The following is a 22,292-nucleotide window of genomic DNA, read 5'->3' as shown; positions in this document are numbered from 1 at the left end:
TTAACGAGCAACAGCAAATCACAGGACCCAAAAAAGTACTTGGAAAAACGATGGGTATTACTTTAGAATTGCTGCATTTATTGTTCATTTTTGAAAGATCCAATTTACCAGCTGTACAATTTACCAAGAACTTTTGCTGAAGCCTCCCGTAATCACATGGTGTTTCTTTCCACCACGAAAAGTAATTCATGTCAAGACGGTTGCCATGAGCCATAGGGGAGTGTTCACAAGCCAAAACAAGCAGATTCCCCACCCTCCCACAATGGTGGAATGGGTCAGGGTTTCACACCCATAAAACCCAAGAACAGATAGAAAAGCCACTTTAAATTCTCATTTACGGAGAGCCTTTTAAGCAGACACAGCAAGGTTCTGTGGGATGGAGGGAGGAGTCTGGAACCAGGCAGTCTGAAAGTCAAAGGCAGGTTCTTTCCTCTCTGCACCACTATGGCAGCCCTCCAGAAGAGACACATGCTAGTCTGTGCTGCTGCTCTCAGGCACCACCAGAGGGGTGGTACTGCATATTATAAATAAGCAACAATCAGGTGACAAAAGGGGCAAACCACTAGGATTCCAACTGGTCCTTTAAAGCCTCAGACATTTGCCTGGTTCCTTATTCAACCATGAAGCTCATTGGGTGACCTTGGACATGAAAAAGCACTGACCAAAGAATATACTCATTTTAAAAACGACTCTGTTTTCTATGCATTTGGAGTCTAAGAAGGGAACTCTTAGACTCAGGGGTCAGCGAACTTTTTCAGCAGGGGGCCGGTCCACCGTCCCTCAGACCTTGTGGGGGGCCGGACTATATTTTGAAAAAAAATAATGAATGAATTTCTATGCCCCACAAATAGCTCAGAGATGCATTTTAAATAAAAGCTCACATTCTACTCATGTAAAAACACCAGGCAGGCCCCACAAATAACCCAGAGGTGCATTTTAAATAAAAGGACACATTCTACTCATGTAAAAACACGCTGATTCCTGGACTGTCAGTGGGCTGGATTTAGAAGACGATTGGGCTGGAACTGGGCCCCAGGCCTTCGTTTGCCTACCCATGTCTAAGAGGTAGTTGTGAAAGAACCCTTGAAGTCCAAGGATTAAAAGCACGAATGATCGCTAGTTGCAGGGCTGAAGTCCAGGGGTGCAGCCCAGAGCCCTGAGCATGCAGGGGCTTCCCAACCTCGCTCAGGGGAGGAGGGAATTGCTCTGTGCATTCATGGGCATTTTCCTTGGACTACAGAATTAGAGCCACAAGGTTATGGCCTAAGAGTGCTCAGCGGAAGTAAACAGGACTTCCCTTGTGGGCGGGAGAGTTCCGGACAGCGAGCACATCAGAGCCCCCCCACCAACTGGATCAGGGCCAGTGTCAAGATATCTGGGAAGAATGGTGAGGAGGAGGTTGGGATGAATATAGCCAGCCAGCAGATAAGTGGAGCCTAAGTCATGGAAGCATATAGGCCAGGGGTCAGCAAACTTTTTCAGCAGGGTCCACTGTCCCTCAGACCTTGTGGGGGGCCAGATTATATTTTGAAAAAAAATTAAAAATGAACAAATTCCTATGCCCCACAAATAACCCAGAGATGCATTTTAAATAAAAGCACACATTCTTCTCATGTAAAAACACCAGGCAGGCCCCACAAATCACCCAGAGATGCATTTTAAACAAAAGGACACATTCTACTCATGTAAAAACACGCTGATTCCCGGACCGTCCGCGAGCCAGATTTAGAAGGTGGTTGGGCCGGATCCGGCCCCTGGGCCTTAGTTTGCCTACCCATGATATAGGCCATGGTTGATAATGAGACAATTTTATTTAATGAAACTAGCAAGGCCTACTGCCAGAGATTTGGATAACTATTTAAAACCAGCATGGAAAAAAAAGTCAGGCTTTCTGGGCAGCAGACACACTTTTCCTCGTCTGCCCATTTTCTACACGTTTGCTCTTGCCTCCGCTCCTCTCAGCATCCCAACCTTCATCTTCTCCTTGCGTCCATGAGTTGGCTGTCTTCTTATACCTATGGCTGCTCTTTTCCTAGTCCTCTTGACTCCTTCCCTAGTCCCTAGAGGCCAGCCTTGCCCATCAGTAGGATACCAGCAGCTCAGCCAAAGGCAGCCCTAGAATCTACACCTCTTTGATGTCAGGGCAGTTCAGCCAATCACTATCACTACAGACCACGCCCGTACCACTTGTGATCCAGCAAGCTGAATGTAACTCCTCAGAGGCTCAGTATTAACCCTCCAGCTTCTACTGTCTGCCTGGCACTGCCGAAAAACTCGGGATGGTTGTCAAGCCCCTCTGGGCCACAAAACAAGGCTGAGAGGCTCACAGTAAAGGCCTGATTTGGCTTGGTAGCAACGACAACAGACAGGTTTTCCAGGCCAAACCTTTTTGTCTCCTTGACTTTAAAATAGCCGGTTGTAATGTGACAGTAAAAAACCCCACAAAAACCAAAAACAGAAGGAAAACAGTTTTAAACAAAAATAATTACTTATCAGGGTGCATTGGCTTTACAGAGAACATTTTCTTGTTCTCATTTCAGACTTGCCAAAAGGGGGATTAATCTGCAATTCTTTTGTTTGTGAACTTTCCTCTTATCGTGGGTTATGCAATTCAGGAGTTCCCAGGACTGCTTTACGGTGCGGTGTTAAAAAATAACCATCATTTTGAACTTAAATGATACTTGGACGTATGTTATGGGGAGGTCTTCATCAATACAGTACACAAATGAAATATGTCACATCCAAGCGACCACACAAACAAACATGGTTAAGTCATCTGCAGACAAACTGGGTAGTAAGAAAGTTGCCTTACACAGAGTTGGCCCAGTAGCTCAGTGGCTCTCCAGGGCCTCGAACAGGGTACATTCTCAACCCTGCCTGGAGATGTCGTGGATTCAACCTTCTGCATGCAAAGCAGGTGCTCTACCACTGAGCTGTGTCTCTTCCCCAACCACACCTGCTGGCCTCATTCCCACCATCCTGCATCCATCAGAACATGTGCAGGCCAGGGGACACACTCTGCAGCACAAAGGTTCTAGCCAATTTTCATAAATTCAAATTCAAATACCCCCAAATTAAAACAAGTATGCACTTTCGGGGGGGGGACGACTTATAATAACCAATATTATGTTAATTTTTATGATGAACAACTTTGTTTCATTAATTTTTCTATTACAGCTATTGATTGTAGGAAAGCTGTACCCAGCAGCCATTCCCCCCCCCCCAAGATATCCAAAAAATGTAACATTTTTGTTACAAGGAATAAAAACCTCATAAATTTCATTCTTTGTAGAGAAAGAGCATGTTTTTGCAATAATTTCCAACATCAAAACTTTGGATTCCATCATACCCATATACTGAAAATTGAGGTTTTCTAAACCTAGGTTTTACACCAAAAACGTACGTTTATATATTTTTTTAGGCATTTATAAAATCTTTTGAGTGCTGGTGTAATTTTTCCTGAAATTCTCATCCTCTTATTGAGCTCTGTTTAAAATTTCAAAGAGATCTGATCATTGGTTATGGAGAAAAAGAATAAAATGTACATGTGCCAAGGGTCTCAAGAGAGACAGGTGACGCAGATTTCATGAAATTTTGAAGTACTATAAAATTAAAACCATTTGAGATAGAGGGAAAAAATTAAGGGGGTTTCTTGCAACCATAAGGGAAGGGTGTGCACCAAGTTTCATCAAAAGCTGAGATGTTGGGTGACGAAACCCTTGTTTTTTGCATTAATTTGATGTGGAATGACCGGATAATGTGATCTCCCAATCCCCCCCCCCCCAAATATACCAGTTTTGCAGTCCCTCACATTCGGAGTCTACATGCAATGTGTCTTACTTTTTTGACCATCAGTGCACAAGTTCCAATCGGCATGAAAGTGGGAGGAAAGGGTGAATTATTTGAAAAGCAATTGTAATCAACAGATTACCCTGGTAGGATTGCAAGAAGTTTTGTAAGGAGGACTATGTGAAATATTGCAGAGGAAAGTATGAAGAGAATTATTAGTGAAGGACTATTAAAAGTAATAGTGAAATTAATGAAATGCAGATTAAGTGATAAAGACTGAAAAATCTTCAGATGTGGTTGATGGAAGTCCAAAATATTGTATAAGATAAGAAAAAATGTTATATGATTTGTGGAAAGTTTATGTAAAAATCAATACACACACACACACACAGAGAGAGAGAGAGAGAGAGAGAGAGAGAGAGAGAGAGAGAGAGAATAGAAAGAAAGTGGGAGGAAAGGATAGGAGACGCCATTTTGTGCATTCACTTCTATGCTGTTTAATATTCCACACAGGGATATTGCAAACAATTTTTGGTCAATGGTTGTGCTTTGGCTGAGAGAGGCACCCGCTGGCTGCTCAACTAACAGCAGAATCCAACCCTTCCCATATGTATCAAGTTGTCTGCCAAGGGACTACGGGGATTCCCCACAGGGTTCAGCGCAGCCCTCTGACTTTGCATAATGCCAAGCCATGACTGAGAACAGGGGAGTCTGCTGTCAATGCTCACATGGTGTGATCTGGAAGATCTATTCCACATAGGGCCCAGATGTACAGTGACTGATACTCTGAGCGCAAGTAGCCTGCATGCGTCACTGTGGGAAAGAGCCAAACCACTAAATTTCACCACATGAGAGGTAACGGGCTTCCCCATGCAAACAAAGCCTTCATATATATATATATATATATATATATATATATATATATATATTCCTTCAACAGTTCTTAGAATCACAGCTTTGCAGAGTTGGAAGGGACCATGAGGCCCTGAAATGCAGGAACCTTTTACCCAACTTGGGGCTCAAACCCACGACCCTGAGATTAAGAGTCTCCTGCTATCCTCCGAATGAGCTATTGCAGATGGGGAGTTAAAAGGTCTCTATCAGGCTATATGGAGAATCGCCTTTGTGGATGCATTGCCCTTTCTTGAAACCATGAGCGGTTGTGGCCTCCTTATAGATCTGCTAGGGATTGAGGAGAAATTTACTCAGTCTGCATCTTAAAGTGAACTGGCCGAATTCTCTAGTCTTGCAATGATACGTGAATTAGAATGAAGCTGTCAATTGAATTACACACTTCTCTGAATTCACCGGACAGTTTCATCTGGGAGGGAGAGTATGTGGGTGGGTGGGTGGGTGGGTGGGTGTGTGGAGTACACAAAATGCACATTTTATGCGAAGTTACGTTAAAAATGTGTATTAAGGAAAATGTATTAAAAGCATACAATGCACTGAAAACTGTACAGTGGTACCTATGGTTACAGATGCTTCAGGTTACAGATGCTTCAGGTCACAGACTCCGCTAACCCAGAAATAGTACCTCGGGTTAAAAACTTTGCTTCAGGATGAGAACAGAAATCATGCGGCGGCAGCAGGAGGCCCCATTAGCTAAAGTGGTACCTCAGGTTAAGAACAGTTTCAGGTTAAGAACAGACCTCCAGAACGAATTAAGTTCTTTACCCGAGGTACCACTGTACTTTAAGGGGAGAATGCATACAAAACGCATACTTTAGGGGAAAGTGCATGTCATTTAAAAGTGATTCCCTCCTTATTTTTTTATTTTTTTAACCCACAAGAAATGGGATTGCAAAACTGACAAGGAATGGAAATGGGTGGATTGCCCCTAGCATGACCACCTCCTCACCCATGAGAAAAGCGTGGAACACATTATCATTGCTTCCAGGACTCCCTAAATGTAAACCACCAAGAATGGAGATGGGCACTCCTAAGGAGAATTTATGAGTGATGACCAACCGCTTCCTGCAAGGAGGAATAAATTTCCGTGCCAATTGGTTTTGCTTTCCCCCAAGACTGTCCACCAACCCTTCTCTGTTTACACATGCAGAGATACCATCAACGGGGGAATGAAACTTCACATAAATACCAGACAAAAAGGTAATGTCTTTAATGCATTGTTTTCAGCCTGAGAAACGTTCACTGCCCGTCTGCATAAAGAATATCCTTCCCTTCCCACCTCCCCCTGAATTCTAACAGAACGTAAGCTGCCCTTCCTTTTGTTTATTTGTTTTTCCACTTTTTAATTTAATAACGCTGTATTAGATTACGGTTGTGACGAAAAACACACTTAGTGGCGAGCAAGAGGGCATGTGCAGGGATAGCTAGAAACCCAAGCGAGACTCTCAAGTACGTTTCTGAGAGCTGGGCGGCCTGTCAGCCATGTGAAGATAGCTTGATTTGCTGAAACACCATGGAGCAGGAATCAATCACACAATGTGTTTCCCACTTTCAAATCTGAGACGTGTGTCCGTGCTGTGTGTCAGGCAAGCTGCATTGTCACCGCCGGCCCCTGACGCGAAGAACTACCCTGGCCCACAGTTCAAAACCCCCGAACCAGGAAAGGCACCCTACACACACCCCTCCATAACTAGAATTCACAAGCAGATAAGACTTATCAGCATTCCCCAAGTGGCATTTTTCCCTTGTTTAATGTTTCTCATATAAATGGGTGTGAAGAAATCTTTCCCGATGCCAACAAGTCCTTAAAACTTGAGTTCACTGTGTCAATAGATCTCCAACCCTCCTCCCTCCTGGAAACCATTCCGGTAAGTTGCAGTATTTCTTCAAAGGCTAAAACATATCACAATTGTTTAGGAAAATAGAAGCATTTCTGAACTCTGGAGAATGAAAGGCCCGGGCAGCTAAAAGCTTTTACACTGCCTACTGAACACCACCCCAGGTGAAGGCTGGGCTGAATATCCTGCCCCACTTTTGTAGGACCGTTCATCCCTTGAGAAAAAAAAGGGGGGGGATCATCATAAAGTTGTGGCGGTTGGATATTTCTCTTTCAATTTCTTTGTAAAGCCTTTCTTCAAAGTGGGACTTAACTTCAAGTGGGATGGATCTCTCGAGACTGTACTCTTAAGAACTTCAGAGAGCACAGCCTTATCTTTAAAGGTGAGGCGTCAAGGGTTTTCTTTACTTTCTTTTCTTACAGAAAAAATTGCACTGCAACTTCTTTGTGCAGCACCTTGGCTGCTGTTAGTTGCTGTGGCATTCCTGGGAGAGAATGCCCCAATGGGACTGATCCTACGTCATGATGCAGAGCATTTCAAAGGGGCGTTCACAGGGACTAAAGATAACTGCCATGGTTCTCCCTCTCCTTTTATCCTTGCAACAAGCCTAGGACCCTCATACCTACGGGACTACCTCTTCCGGTATGCCCCACGGAGGACCTTAAGGTCCATAAATAGCAACACCATAGAGGTCCCAGGCCCTAAGGAAGTCAAATTAGCCTCAACCAGAGCCAGGGCCTTTTCAACACTGGCTCCAGCCTGGTGAAACGCTCTGTCTCATGAGACCAGGGCCCTGCAGGATCTGATTTCTTTCCGCAGGGCCTGTAATACACAGTTGTTCCACCTGGCCTTTGGCTTGGAATCAACTTGCTCCCCTCCCCCTCTTTCCTTTTTCCTTTCTCCTTCTGTGATGGAACTCCTATTTGGGGACTTCCCTGGCTTTTTTTCTGGCCCACGTAGGACCAGTCTGGATAGTTGGCCTTGGTGAAGATTTGACGTTCTCATCCCCCAAAAAGTTTTTGATTTGAGTTTCTACTGAAAAGAGGCTGCATTTTAATGTTGTACTTTAATCTTGTTTTTAAGTTGTATTTTAATCAATTGTTTTTATACCCGGTGTTAGCCGCCTTGAGCCCAGTCTTGGCTGGGGAGGGTGGGATATAAATAAAATTTTATTATTATTATTATTATTATTATTATTATTATTATTATTATTATTATTAAAGTAGGTTTGGCTCTACTTGTGCAGCTGGCCCGAGGTCACCCAGTGAGTTTCACAGCTGAGCGGGGATACAAAGCAGCGTCTTCCCAGATATAGTCCAACCCTAACATAGGAAGGGACCTTATTATGTGTCAGACCACTGGTCCACCTCTGCATTGCCTACCCTGGCTGGCAGCAGCTCTCCAGGAATTCAGGCAGGGAGTCTCTCCCAACCCTAACCAGAGTTTCCAGGGATTGAACCTGTGACTTTCTGCTTGCAAGGCAGACAATCTACCACTGAGCTATAGCCCTTGGCTTCTAACCACTACACCAGGGATAGCCAACATGGCAGCCTCCAGTGTTACTGGACTACAGCTCCGAACCAGCATGGCCAATGTTCAGAGAAAAGGAGGACCGTAGTCTAGCAACATCACATTGGCAACCCCTGTGCCTCACACTGTGCTGGCAATATTTTGCATGTACCTACCAGGCAAGCCATCAAACCATCAATGGTCAGCAGGAAAGTAAGTGTGGCCAAGCAGTCAAGAACACCCCAGCCTGTACCTTAGTAGCAAATAGCTCAGGGAGTGGAGCCAAGCCTTGGTCAGAAGTGGGCAGGACCCTATTGGCTCCTCCGCACACCTGACCCCTGCTGAGCTGTAACTGCAATTCCACCATCTGGCCATGTGTAGCGGTGGCGCTGAAGCACAACGATCCAGCTGTTTCTTCCTTTGGCAAGCAATCACAGGGGATAAGGCACCCAGCTCAGATGGCCAAAGTCCCCGTTGGAAAAGTTGGTGTCAGGCCCAACTAATATGCTTCTACTTTACAACCTTTCCAAAACAGGGAATTTTGCTAAATGAATGCCACCGTCAAAAGGGAGATTTACTATAGCCAAACAAATACATTGTGTCTTTGGCACGTCTTGCAAGAAGCAATTTGATTCAAGATTATGGGGTTGGGGGCGGTATGAAATTCTTTCCCAGCCGGCATAAAAAAACTGTGATTACTTAACTCTATTTAAACAGGATGCTTAAGCAGTTTGTTTAAAATTACTGAAAACTGCAGCAACTATCCCACCCACCCATTAGGGCTTGAATAAACATTTCCTGCTTCTGATTGAAATTGCACAGACACACTAGACTTAGTACACAATATTAAATGCAAACCTAGAGAAAGAGCTGAACAACAACAACGCTAATGTTCCAGACTGCTTCATCTCCATCTTGGGAGAAGGCCATCAATGAAGACTATACGCGGGGATGCACAAATGGCAAAATAATAATAATAAATAAAATGAAATTGGTATTCAGGTTTACATACACAGACATTCCATTGAAGTGATACACAACGCTTATTGTATTTCCGTAAGCTATGCTCTAAAAATAACGTAATCACTCAAAATTCACATTTTACCACTATTATCCCCACATGGTAGATGAGGGTAGGCAGAACTGAATGCAAGTTGTGTTGACAAGGAGCTGCCCAGCGTGGTTGGGGAACCCTGTCAGATGGGTAGGGTATAAATATTATTATTAGTAGTAGTAGTAGTAGTAGTAGTAGTAGTAGTAGTATGCTTTTCTAAGGATTCAGCTACATGTGGCCAGTTTTAAGGGATGTTGCTTAAAGCTCTGAACCCTTTATTCCAGCTGTACTTTCCCACATGGGTGGAAGAGAAGGAGAGCTGAATGCTCTAGTCTGGCTGTATTGAGATCTTATTTAAAGCTGGGAATTACTTCTGGCCATGGAGACCCACAGAGAGAGAGAGAGAGAGAGAGAGAGAGAGAGAGAGAGAGAGAGAGAGATGGATAAAAAAACAACTGAGGGAAACATCTAGATGGAAGAGGATGCAACACACCACTAGCCCAAACATACAAACTCAACACTCCTTATAGGTAATCAGTAGTAGATTGGGTTCTGCATATAGATCTGTTGCAGTGCTGGAGTGAAGGAGTGGTGGTTGGAGAAAGGGTTAAGTACACTTGCTACTTTTCCACTACAACTCTCCCTGCTTTTCTCGAGTGACAGGCTTCTCTTACACACGTGTAGTTTTAGGCCCTGTGAACAAAACTGCCAATGTGCAGATACTCGCTAGCAAAAGCAGGAAATGAACTAAGCACGTGAAGTGTTTCAGCGAAGTTCCCATGTACTTATATGAAAAGGTCAGCCAGTGACAACAGTGGGCTCCAGCTTCACAACGCAGCAGGAGACTTCTAAAAGCCCTGTGATCATCTTGAATGGAAAATGTACAAAAAAATACTGTTGGGTCGCAAACTCTGCCCCGGGTCTAAGAAAGAGCTTATTTGCACAATTAATTTGGACACAGTGTTCCGAATAGCATGAAATCCGTTCAATTTCCATAAAGCCAGATTTCTTTGTGACTGGTCAGATAAATCCCTCTGGGATGGAAAGTTAGCAGGAAAGAAATGGTTGGAATGTACTAAGGCGGAAATCTAGTGCAAGTCACCCTACTCGTGAGTAATAAGCAAGGCAGCGGTGGGCAACCTGCAGCCTTTGGTTTAAATTTCATACAAGATAAAGGGGGGGGGGCATAGAGAGATAAAAGTGGGCATCCACTGGCTTTCGGCTTTGGACCCGCCCACTTTGGTTTAGGCTCCACCCACCATGGATTCTGGCTTCTCCTACCACCAGTATGCAGCCCTTACAGATTACCCCAAGGGAATGCAGCCCTTTTCTAACAGTTACTAATGACATGAAGCTTATTCAGGAAAAATTACTATCTTTTAATAGATTTATCTGAACGTATATGTATCTGAAGAAGTGTGCATGCACACGAAAGCTCATACCAATAACAAACTCAGTTGGTCTCTAAGGTGCTACTGGAAGGAATTTATTTATAATGTCGATGTTGTTTAATTATCTTAATCTTAAAAAAAACCAGCCAATCAACCAGCCAGCCAACCAACCATTTTTAAAATGTTGTACTTCCTGCTATTATCTGCTTTGGGAATGGAAAGAAGTGAACTTGGGATATAGATTAGAACCAATGTTCCACGTGTCGTACCCACAATGCATTGTGTGCTTCCGTGCCACACAACAAGAATCTTAACAGAAAAGAGTGGGATGGGGAAATGAGCACTTACAACACGGGTATATACAGTTAGTTGGACCTCCAAGAAAATATTGCAGCATGGACAGCTCCTGTTCAGGGTTTCAGCCAGCAAGCCAGCCACACCCTTTTGCAGTGTACTGAGCATGCCAAACCCTAACTGGGCTGTTTGGTTCTCTCCCCCCGCCCCACAAACTTTTGTACTTGGGTTCCCCCAAGTCTGCTGATACATCCTTTCCTGTACACAGACAGGGAATAAATTCACTATTAGCGGATAGAATTCCTACATATTTAGGGAAGGGAACTTGACAAACAGATACCATTTTTGGCGGCACATCTCCATGTTTCTTATGATGTGTGCTTCTTCAGACACAGGCCAAGGGCTTTAAAATTAGCTTAAACTCAGCCCTCGCTTTACACACCAGTTTTTGAGGTTTCGTAAAGCTTAACTCTTGGGTTTGTCGTGGCACGGAAAAACGACTGTGGAAGGGCTGCCATCCTGTTAGGAATCCTCATAAAAAAGAAAGATGTTTCTGAAAGGAATCTGCAGAATGTATTTTTCTCCCTTTTTAAGATAAACTGAGAAAGGAATGTGTAGGCTTATGGATATTGTTAAGAAGCTACTTAACACAGGTTGCGAAAGTGACATAAACGATGCCGTTTTCCCAAATCAGGCGATGATCTGGCCCCCCTACCCCAGATGCCTGCCAAACTACAGATGCATGAGGCAGGTGGGAAACAAACCAAGCTTTGGAGAAAAAGTTGTCCCTTATTTGCTCATCTGTGAGGTAACTTGTGGTTTTTTGAACAAACCATGATTAAAACAAACTGTGGCTCTGTATTATGTGCAATTGTAGCAAACTTAGATGCAGTTGAAAGAGAAGCTGAACTTTCCTCTAGCAACTACATGAAGCTCTCTGGGAAGCCTGGCATTAGAACAATCTTCTCCTGGCAGAAAAGAAGCCCATTGCATTCATTTCATGCAGCCTATAATAATTCTAAGTGCTGATTAGGATCAAGTAACTTTAAAAACCATTATGATTCAGTTCCCTAAGTAATTGGGCTGAGAGGGCCCTTCAAGATGGACTTAATAAAGCAAGATTTACACTCTGAATAACTTCACAATACTCAGACTCATTCTCCCAGCCGGAAGTCTCGTTCAGGCTCAATGGAATTCATATTTTATGTCATGGGAGCCTTTGGTGACCCCCTCCCCCAATCGCCTTCTGCTCGTAGGAAAAAAATAAACTAGAAATCAATTCACACAACCTCAAATGCCTCTTAGACAACTGGTTCCGTTTGCTTGTCAGGTGGGCTTGTTAAGGGCCGAGCCAAAGAAAACATGTCTCTATGTCTGTGCCGAGCAAGAATAAAACAATAAAAAATTATTTCAGCTGCTACAGCTCAGGAAGTAAAACAAAAACACTACATGGAAGCAAAAAGGCGGGGAAAATCCTGGCTTTCAGACTCCTTGTTCTCTATTGAACCTTATTGTCCAGCTCTTAAAATAGGCACCAGGCTGAATTGAAGTTATGTCAATTCTTTAAAAACAAACAAACCCCAAGCCAGACCTGGTTCGATTTTTCATCTAAATCCAACCTGCAGTTCACCAAGCCAGATACAGCCATGCCACAAGTTGTACCTACCAAGAAACAGCTACGGTCAGCTTTATATATAAAGCAAGTGGGATCTGCAGTGCCTAGCAGGAGTGCTCCCATACAACAGCAATGGGGAACCTCATGCTTGGGAGTGCAGCATTCCAAGTCTCTCTGTCCAGACCTCAGGGCTCTTCCCCAGTCCATACCCCTGGCCCTGCAAGATGCAACTACAGTGGTACCTCGGGTAACATATGCTGCAACTTACATACGCTTCAGGTTACACACTCTCCTAACCCAGAAATAGTGCTTCAGGTTAAGAACTTTGCTTCAGGATAAGAACAGAAATCGGGCTCCAGCAGCACAGTGGCAGTAGGAGGCCCCATTAGCTAAAGTGGTCTTCAGGTTAAGAACAGTTTCAGGTTAAGAACGGACCTCCGGAACGAATTAAGTACTTAACCCGAGGTACCACTGTATCACTGGCCCTGCTCCACACCACCCTTTCTGCACGACCGTACTTTTGAACTGCGATCATGTCTCTTGTTTTGAATTATGGTGCTGGAGGAGACTCTTGAGAGTCCCATAGACTGCAAGAAGTTCAAACCTATCCATTCATAGGGAAAGTATAGTGCTTGCACATGGAGCTTTAAAGTGTGGACCTGTGCCTAAAAACAGAGCCTGGATGAGCTCTGAGAAACAGAAAGCTGGAGAGGTGATGCAGATAGGGAGAGGTTCAGTTCTCAGTGGATGTTGTCAGTAGAGCCAGGGTGCAGGTTTAACCCCAATGGCATCTATTTATACCCTCCAACATTTCTGATGAAAACAGGGAAGTCCTATTCCAAAATAATAATCAAAATTGTATAATTTATACCCCGCACATCTGACTGGGTTGCCCCAGCCACTCTGGGCAGCTTCCAACATATATAAAAACATTTAAAAAATAAACATTAAAATAAAGACTTCCCTATACAGGGTTGCCTTCAGATGTCTTCTAAAGGTTGTATAGTTACTTATCTCCTTGGGTGGGGTGGCGGTCACATAATTCCATACCCTCTGATGAAAATGGGGACGTCCTAAGGAAAAGCGGGACATTGTGGGATCAAATCAGAAACCGGGACGACTTCTGCAAATCCAGGACTGTCCCTGGAAAATAGGGACACTTGGAGGGTCTGATCTCTTTACTGTTCCCTTTAGGAATGGGTGGCAACCATTCATATATATGGGAGAAAACAAATTGTTGAAACTTGGGACATTGGCAATGCTGGTGCCAAGCCCTTTGTTCCACAAGAAAATATAATGTTATGAACTTTTTCTCTTCTGAGGAAATTTGGAAGTTAAACATTATGGAATGTAGGTTGGCTTGACTGAATAAATATTTACCACCCCCTGAGACAGAAATTTGTTCCTTCCAAACATTTCATCCACATGCCAATTTATAGTATTATTATTATTGTTATTGTTGTTGTTGTTGATGATGATGATGATGATGTCTCTTCTCTAAGGAAGTTGGCCATTTTTAGTCTCTGCTGCGCTACGGTGGTGTTACCTTTGAGTCACAACACTGCAGAACATCTGTGTGCATTTTTTCCCCTTGTTGGTTTAAGGAGATTATTTTTTTTTAATAATATTTATTAAATTTTTGTTTAACAATAAAGATATATATATATATAAAAACATACCAAATTCAGATATCCTCATTTCATAAACGTCCTTGGACTTCCTCACGCCTCTTGTTCCTACTCTCTAAACTCATAAGTTTTACCAGCAAATTATTAACTTAATTTAATTTGTCTATTACAATTTCCCAATATTCAAATCTCAAATTTAATCTTTTAAATTTCTCTTGTCAAAGGTTAATTATAGAGTACCATTTATCCACAATTTATCTTATTTTTCAATTACATTAACTTTTACACATATAAATTATTAATTTGTTGGAGCCCTGATGTTGCAGATCATACATTTTTCTTAACATTCATACAGTTTACAATGCTTTTGTAGATAGTCTTTAAACTTCTTCCAGTTCTCCTCCTCCAATTCTTCTCCCTGGTTTCGGATTCTGCCGGTCATCTCATCCAGTTCCATATAGTCCATCAGTTGCATCTGCCATTCTTCCAGTGTGGGCAAATCTTGAGTTTTCCAGCCCTTAGCAGTGAGTATCCTTGCTGCTGTTGTGGCATACATAAAAAAAGTTTGATCCTTCTTTTGCACACTTTGGCCGACAATGCCCAGGAGGAAGGCCTCTGGTTTCTTAAGAAAGGTGTACTTAAATACCTTTTTCAGCTTGTTATATATCATTTCCCAGAAAGCCTTCACTCTAGGGCACGTCCACCAGAGGTGAAAGAATGTTCCTTCAGCCTCTTTACACTTCCAACATTTATTATCAGGCAAATGATATATCTTTGCAAGCTTGACTGGGGTCATGTACCACCTGTATATCATTTTCATAATGTTTTCTTTCAGGGTATTACATGCCGTAAATTTCATACCGGTGGTCCATAACTTTTCCCAGTCAGCAAACATGATGTTGTACCCTATGTCCTGTGCCCATTTTATCATGATTTGACCGTTTCATCCTGTGTATTCCATTTTAGCAGCAAATTATACATTCTTGAAAGTGTCTTAGAGCTGGGTTCTAACAGTTCTGTTTCTAACTTTGATTTTTCCACCTGGAATCCTAATTTTTTTGGTTTAAGGAGATTAATCTAGCATACAAAATCACAGTGTGTTACAACAAAGCTTTAGGCATGTTGAGAACTTGTTAACTGTAACTCTAGAAAAGATGCCAAATCCATGACTGAGAAAGGCAGGGTTCAGTTCAGCTGAAATCACTGGAGCTGTTCCTGTTTATGCCACTGCTAGCTGGCGAGCTTGCAACAGATCCGAACGTTGCATAAACCCACAAACCAACAGAGGCTTCGCCATGTTTTTAATTATTAGCCCACAGCTCTGTTTTTTGTTTCATTCTTCCGTCGAATTTCACCATAATTCCACACTGAAACACCATGCAGAAGTGAGGGCAGAGATGAACAAGCCATGCGGAATTGATAATAGAAACCAGCTTCCCCCAATCTGGTGGGAATTGTAATCCAAAATTCTAGGGAAGGCTGATGGAGACCATTGTGCGCGGGCGGAGGGGGCAAGCTGGAAACCAGAGACCATTTCTGGCCTCGTGTTCAAATGCCAAGTTAACAATGCACAAGTAATGCTACCCTAGACCGCAGAGGGAGGTGTGCAGAGAAGTCTAAGGAGGAGAGATGGTGATGATCACTAGCTTTAACCTCTTTTAAAGATACAATGAGTTGGTAGAGTAGGTGCACCACTTCAGACAGGAATCGAACTTTTCCTGAAATGCTAATTCAGCCTTACAAAGAAGCTCTCAGAAAGTGCAGTGGATGCTCGGGTTGCGAACGTGATCCGTGCGTGTTCGCAACCCGCAGCATTCGCAACCTGTGTCTGTGCACGCGCGGGTTGCGATTCGGCGCTTCTGCGCATGCACAAAGCACGAGTTAGCGCTTCTGTGCATGTGCGACTGCCGAAACCCGGAAGTAACCTGTTCCGGTACTTCTTGGTTTCAGCAGTCTGCAACCCGAAGAAACGCCACCTGAAGCGGCTGTAACCCGAGGTATGACTGTACCAAACTGAAACATTAGCTTTTCGCTTTGAATCAGCAAGGATCTTCTCATGGGTCTTTAAGTGTGGCAGGAGACCTTGAGATGCAAGTAATTCTTGCTTGCTCACTGAGACCTACTTTCTTTCTCGCAAACAAAGGGATTGGACCGTGGAGAGACCATGGCTGCATTCAGACAGCACCTTATTCTGTTTTCCTGACATTTCCTTACCTGGTAATTTCAGTGTCTTATGCTACCAGCATGAGTTTGACCAAACTGCGGGAGGCAGTGGAAGACAGGAGTGCCTGGCGTGCTGTGGTCCATGGGGTCACGAAGAGGTGGACACAACTAAACGACTAAACAACTAAACAACAACAACATACAGTCATACCTCGGGTTAAATGTGCTTCAGGTTGAGCGTTTTCAGGTTACGCTCCGCGGCGACCCGGAAGTAACGGAGGGTGTTACTTCTGGGTTTCGCCACTCGTTCATGCACAGATGCTCAAAATGACGTCACACACATGCGCGGAAGCGGCGAATCACGAGCCGCGCATGCGCAGATGCGGGGTGCATTCGCTTCAGGATGTGAATGGGGCTCCGGAACGGATCCCGTTTGCATCCAGAGGTACCACTGTATAATCTTTCACACAATGCAAAAGCCATTTCTGGAAATCTAGTGGAAGCTTAGTGCTCATTTTCATGTTAGCTGGTTCCAGAAAAAAGTCCAATTGCAACCCCCTTGACTTAGAAAGTTTAGTGTCGTAATTTCTCGTGGTGAAATTTGTGATTGGATCCCAACATACAGTTCCTTCACAACATTTAAAATTTAGTGGGACATGGCAGCATATTAATATTTTTAAAGTTCTGTATCGCAACAAGTACCACAGTGACAGGAAATATTGGAAATCAGGACAGGAATGCTAGCATTATAATCAGTAAAACTAATGGTGCAAAATTGCATGTCTGAATGTAGCCAACGACAGCTTTACAGAACTAACTCACAGGACTGCGGTGAAGATGACACTTAACTTGCAAGAGAAACAATTAATAATCTCAACTGTTTCTCTGTGGAAAGGGGGAATTAAAAGTTATGGGTAGCAACAGTCACTTAGGTTTCAGCGTTGTCCGCCCCTCTATACAAAAATAAAGGTGGCCTTTAAAAAATATCAATCATTTTGGCACAGTCCTGAATGTGCAGCCTTAAAAGCATTGCTTGGAATACCTAGGGACATATTACAAAGGCGGCGCCAGTGTAGGAAGGCACAGTTAACCTTGACAAGAAGGAAAAGGGGGTATTTCAACAATAAGCATTTTCCTTTTTATTAGCATCTGGCTTCTTGAACTTCACTTAAGCAGAGGAAGTGTCATACAGCTGGACTACTGCTGTTACAAAGAGTGGTCTCCCCACCCCCCTCTTTTTTTTAATAATGTTAGCATAAAGGATAGCGGTAGGAAGATGTACAACACTCCCACAAACATTTCTTTGTAAGCCTGCATTCTTCACTTATCTTAAGGGCTGCGGCTGCTGGGTCTTTCTCTCTCCTAAACTGAAAGTCTAGCAGCGAACAGCAAAAAAGAAAGAAAGGACATACAAAGCAAAAAGAACTTTTGCTCCCTTTTTCACAATACTGCAACCTGAGACCACCAATGAAGCCAAGATTCATTCAGTGCTCCTTCACATAGAACCTAGTAAAGGTACGGAATTCACTCCACAGTACTAATGGCCGCCAGCTTACATGGCTTTAAAGGCAGACTCAACAAATATATGAGAGATCTGGCTATCAACAGTTAATAGCCACCATGTTTATGTTCCACTTCCATTATTGGAAGCATCGAGCCTCTGAATAGCAGTTGCTGGAGGGAGTGATGTTGCCTTCAGGTTCTCCTTGCAGTTTCCCCAGAATCATTTGGTTGGCCACTGTGATGACAAGATACTGGACTAGAGAGGCTTTTGGCCTGATCTAGCAGGGTCCATGGGACGCGGGTGGCGCTGTGGGTTAAACCACAGAGCCTAGGTCTTGCCGATCAGAAGGTCAGTGGTTCGAATCCCTGCGACGGGGTGAGCTCCCCTTGCTCAGTCCCTGCTCCTGCCAACCTAGCAGTTCGAAAACACAAAATGCAAATAGATAAATAGGTACCACTCCGGCGGGAAGGTAAACGGCGTTTCCATGCACTGCTCTGGTTCGCCAGAAGCGGCTTAGTCATGCTGGCCACATGACCAGGAAGCTGTATGCCGGCTCCCTCGGCCAGTAAAGCGAGATGAGCGCTGCAACCCCAGAGTCGGCTACGACTGGACCTAATGGTCAGGGGTCCCTTTACCTTTAACTTAGCAGGGTTCATATTATGTTCTTATGAAGTTTACCAACCTCAGAAGCTATTTGAAGAGGGTCGGATTGACTGGGGCAACCCAGTCAGATGAGTGGAGTACAAACAACAACAAACAAACAAACAAACAAACAACAATGCCTCACTCAGGGCTGGTGCTCTCAAAGGCCAACAAGACAGCTGTTTACGGTGCAGACCTCAGAGAGGTGCATTTCTCACCTTTGAGGGGCATAGTTTTATACAGATTAGTTTTGTGGTTGCTCATAATATTTCACTTTTATTTTATATTTCAAAGGATTTTGTCATTTTTGAAGTAATTCATACATTAGAATTTTTTTAATGTTTGTATGAAATATATAGACCATAGAGTTGATTGGAGGAGCGTGTGTGTGTCATTAATTGGAGAACTGTGTCACAGGAGGGGGAAAAATCTAGAATACACTCACTACAGTAATCACACCTCACTACAGTAATATCTCTCTTTGTGTAGATCTGTGTCTATGCGTGTGTATGGAATACATGATGGTGAGGAAGAGTTATTTTCCTGTCTGGGCGTTCACCCATATAATAGCATTTTAGTCTCTAAATCTAAAAGTCTTCAGGAATAAATTAATGTAACTGCTGACTAATGCCGTTAGAATATTTTAACGATGCAATTTCACCTTGCCTGGGTGGAGGGATGTTAAACAAAGTTTGGGTGTGCTATTCTGATTTTCAAGCAAGTTCTAGGCCAATTCTTTAAATCAAAGGTGTAAAGGGATTAAGCATGCAAGCCTACACACAACCTGTTAAAAGAAGCATTATGCTCTTTAACCTGCCTATACCATTCTTGTCTGTGATCCAGAAACTTCAAAAAGGCAAGCAAGAAGTCAGAATGCCTCAATCAGCAAAAACGCTTGTTCATGCAACATAAACTGTACTTCAAGGAAGCTCAGTTTGGGAAAAGGAGCTAATGTAACAGTTGGAGAACAGCTCCTACAACATACATACCGTAGGTTAATAATAATAATACTAATAATAATTTATTATTTGTACCCCGCCCATCTGGCTGGGTTTCCCCAGCCACTCTGGGCAGCTCCCAATCGAATATTAAAAACACAATACAGCATTCAACATTAAAAACTTCCCTAAACAGGGCTGCCTTCAGATGTCTTTTAAAAGTAGGATAGTTGCTTATTTCCTTGACATATGATGAGAGGGCGTTCTACAGGGTGGGTGCCACTACCGAGAAGGCCCTCTGCCTGGTTCCCTGTAACCTTACTTCTCGCAGGGAGGGAACCGCCAGAAGGCCCTCGGAGCAGGACCTTAGTGTCCGGGCTGGACGATGGGGGGTGGAGAGGCTCCTTCAGGTATACAGGACCGAGGCTGTTTAGGGCTTTAAAGGTCAGCACCAACACTTTGAATTGTGCTCAGAAATGTACTGGGAGCCAATGCAGGTCGCTCAGGACCGGTGTTATATGGTCCCAGCGGCTACTCTCTGCTTAGATGTATGTTTGCATACATAGATTTTAGTGACAGGGCAGGCTGTGATTTACAGATTATGAACTCATTTTCTATACCATCCTGCTTTGATGGAAAATCTGTTTCATGTGTTCCCACTCTTCTATTTCCATAAGTCTACAAAGCCCAGCTCTCCATTCATATCAAGGAGGACCTTTAAGCTGTTAGCAAGTGTTTTGCACAGATGCCTACTCTATCACTAGAGATGGAGGAGAAATTCAATTTTGTTTGCATTTAAAGGTGAACCTACCTAATTTCCTGAAACAATGTGTTGACGCAGCCATCCTGTGAAATTCAAACTTTTCCCAATTTTGCAATATAATTCTCCAGCCAAGTAATGGATACAAAAATGCATGTGATAGCGTAAGGTATGCCTTAAAATGTGTATATTCATGAAAATACCATCTTCATCATTAATACACAAATATTATACACATGTATATTATTATACAAATATGCACTATGTTGGGGAACACTGCGTGTAAATTTAAGGCTTGCTGAGGCTCACTCCCATAGCACTAAATCGTGGTTTAGAATGATGAGCAAAAAGGTCTACTGAGTCAATTGCATTACATTGCCGCAAGGACTAAAGACTCTCACACTCTTTGTGGGTTTCACTTTCCCCACTTTCCATTGGTTGTGTATTGACACTGCCCTCTTTCTGATTATGATCAATGTTTCATTGCCTTTTCTACAAGCAAGTCAATGCAAGCACCTCGAAAAAATAATTGTAATTTTATGTTGTGAACCATCCTGAGATCTGTAAATGACAGTATACGAATTTAATAATAATAATAATAATAATGATAATAATAATAATAATGAAACTGTGTTACTTTGAATTAAATCATTCAGTTTTATTCAATGATATAATTCCTGAAAGGAGGAATGCAGTAGACTTACTTAAAAAAAATAATTGCATCATGATAGATTCTCAACACAGGAAATGCAGCTCTAGGAGAAGAATTCAGGGACAACCATACTGAACTAACATAAGTAAGAATCTAGTGCATGTTAATTACTGGAAATCAGCAACCTCCGTTGACATCAGTGTAAGGAAATGAACTCTGAATTCGTAGAAAATGTAGCACAAACACAAAAGAGAAAGTACAAGTTGTAAATAGAACATGCTATCTATGGGTTTTTCAGGGGGTAAAAGACAGCTTTGGCTGAATATTGGAATATTTATTTTGAATGATTGCCCAACTCTTTAGCTAGGCTACCTGCTGATGAGGGTGTGTTGGTGCCTATGTAACTGCAGTGATGTCCTTAGTTCAAAAGTTCACGAGATCTGAACTGCAAAGAGTTGCTGAAAGCTTCAAGGTTCAAACTGTTCAGAAAAACAGAACTTCCATGTGGTGAGGGGGGATATGATGATGATGATGATGATGATGATGATGACCAGGGCATTGCACTTTGCAGTGTTCTGAGGACACATACAAACATTACTGGAGTGATCTGAGAAGAAGTCATGATGACATAGCTCCCATAACTGGTTCTGTGAAAAGGTCCTGAGTTTCAACCCATGATGTACATTATTTAGAAGGGGAGAAGTTCCCCCTCTAATTGTAGCACTGCACAATCTGCAGCAGACTCAACTGCTATGGACATATTGAAGATATCTAAAGTGTAATCAACACACCTGCATCTCCAAACACCTGTCTAGGAATCCTGATCAATCCAGGGTTGTACAATGAATAGGAACATAGGAAGCGAACTTATATCACACATGTGGGAAACATATAGCTCCCCAGTTGTTACTGAACTGCAACTCCCACCATCCCTGGCCATTAGTATGCTTGCTAGGGCTGATGAGAGTTGTAGTTCAGCAACATCTGGTGGGCCAAATGTTCCCTGAAACTACTATATTAGCCCAAACTACTTGGCCATCTTACCTAGTATTTTCTCCTTTGACAGGCAACAGATCTACAGTCTTTTTAACTGGAGGTGTCGGAAACTGAACTTGGGACCTTTGGCGCCCAAAATGTGTGCTCTACCACTGAGCTATGCCCCTGCCCAAAATTAATGAAATTACTTTGTACCAAGTCAGACCACAAGATCTATCTAATACAATGATGTCTGCCTTGATTGCCAACATAACGCCAGGGTTTCATGCAGGGGTCTTCCCTTCCCTCACTTCCCTTTTCAGCATTAATCATGGTTAGTAACGTATAATGTTTGCATCGAGGTTACATTAACCGTAGTTAAGAGTCTCAAACTAGATTTCAAAACCAGGGCTGGAAGCTGGTTACCAAAAGTTAAATATAACCCTTGCTACAGCATGGCTAAACTTCACTGATATTTTTTTCAATAATTTAATTTCCTGCTCCAAGGGGCCAATTGATTTTTAGGGAGAGAAGCAGCAGGCTGTTTGCATATCTCTAGAAAGGAAGCGTAAATTTGGTGGGGAAGCGGGAGGAGAATGAAGGAATCAATGTGGCGCTTCCCAGCATC

General features: G+C 43.0%; 1 protein-coding gene across 1 annotated transcript in view; it reads right to left on the bottom strand.

Annotated features, from left to right (window-relative positions):
* The window catches only part of PRKCE (protein kinase C epsilon), a 308,928-nt gene that overhangs the window by 38,835 nt on the left and 247,801 nt on the right, over positions 1–22,292 (bottom strand). The gene's annotated exons all lie outside the window — the stretch shown is intronic.

The sequence above is a fragment of the Podarcis gaigeae genome (assembly GCF_964106915.1).
Source record: "Podarcis gaigeae genome assembly, chromosome: 3".
Taxonomy (NCBI): Eukaryota; Metazoa; Chordata; class Lepidosauria; order Squamata; family Lacertidae; genus Podarcis; species Podarcis gaigeae.
The sequence above is the reverse complement of the archived record's forward strand: the minus strand, read 5'-3'. Positions and strand labels throughout refer to the sequence as shown.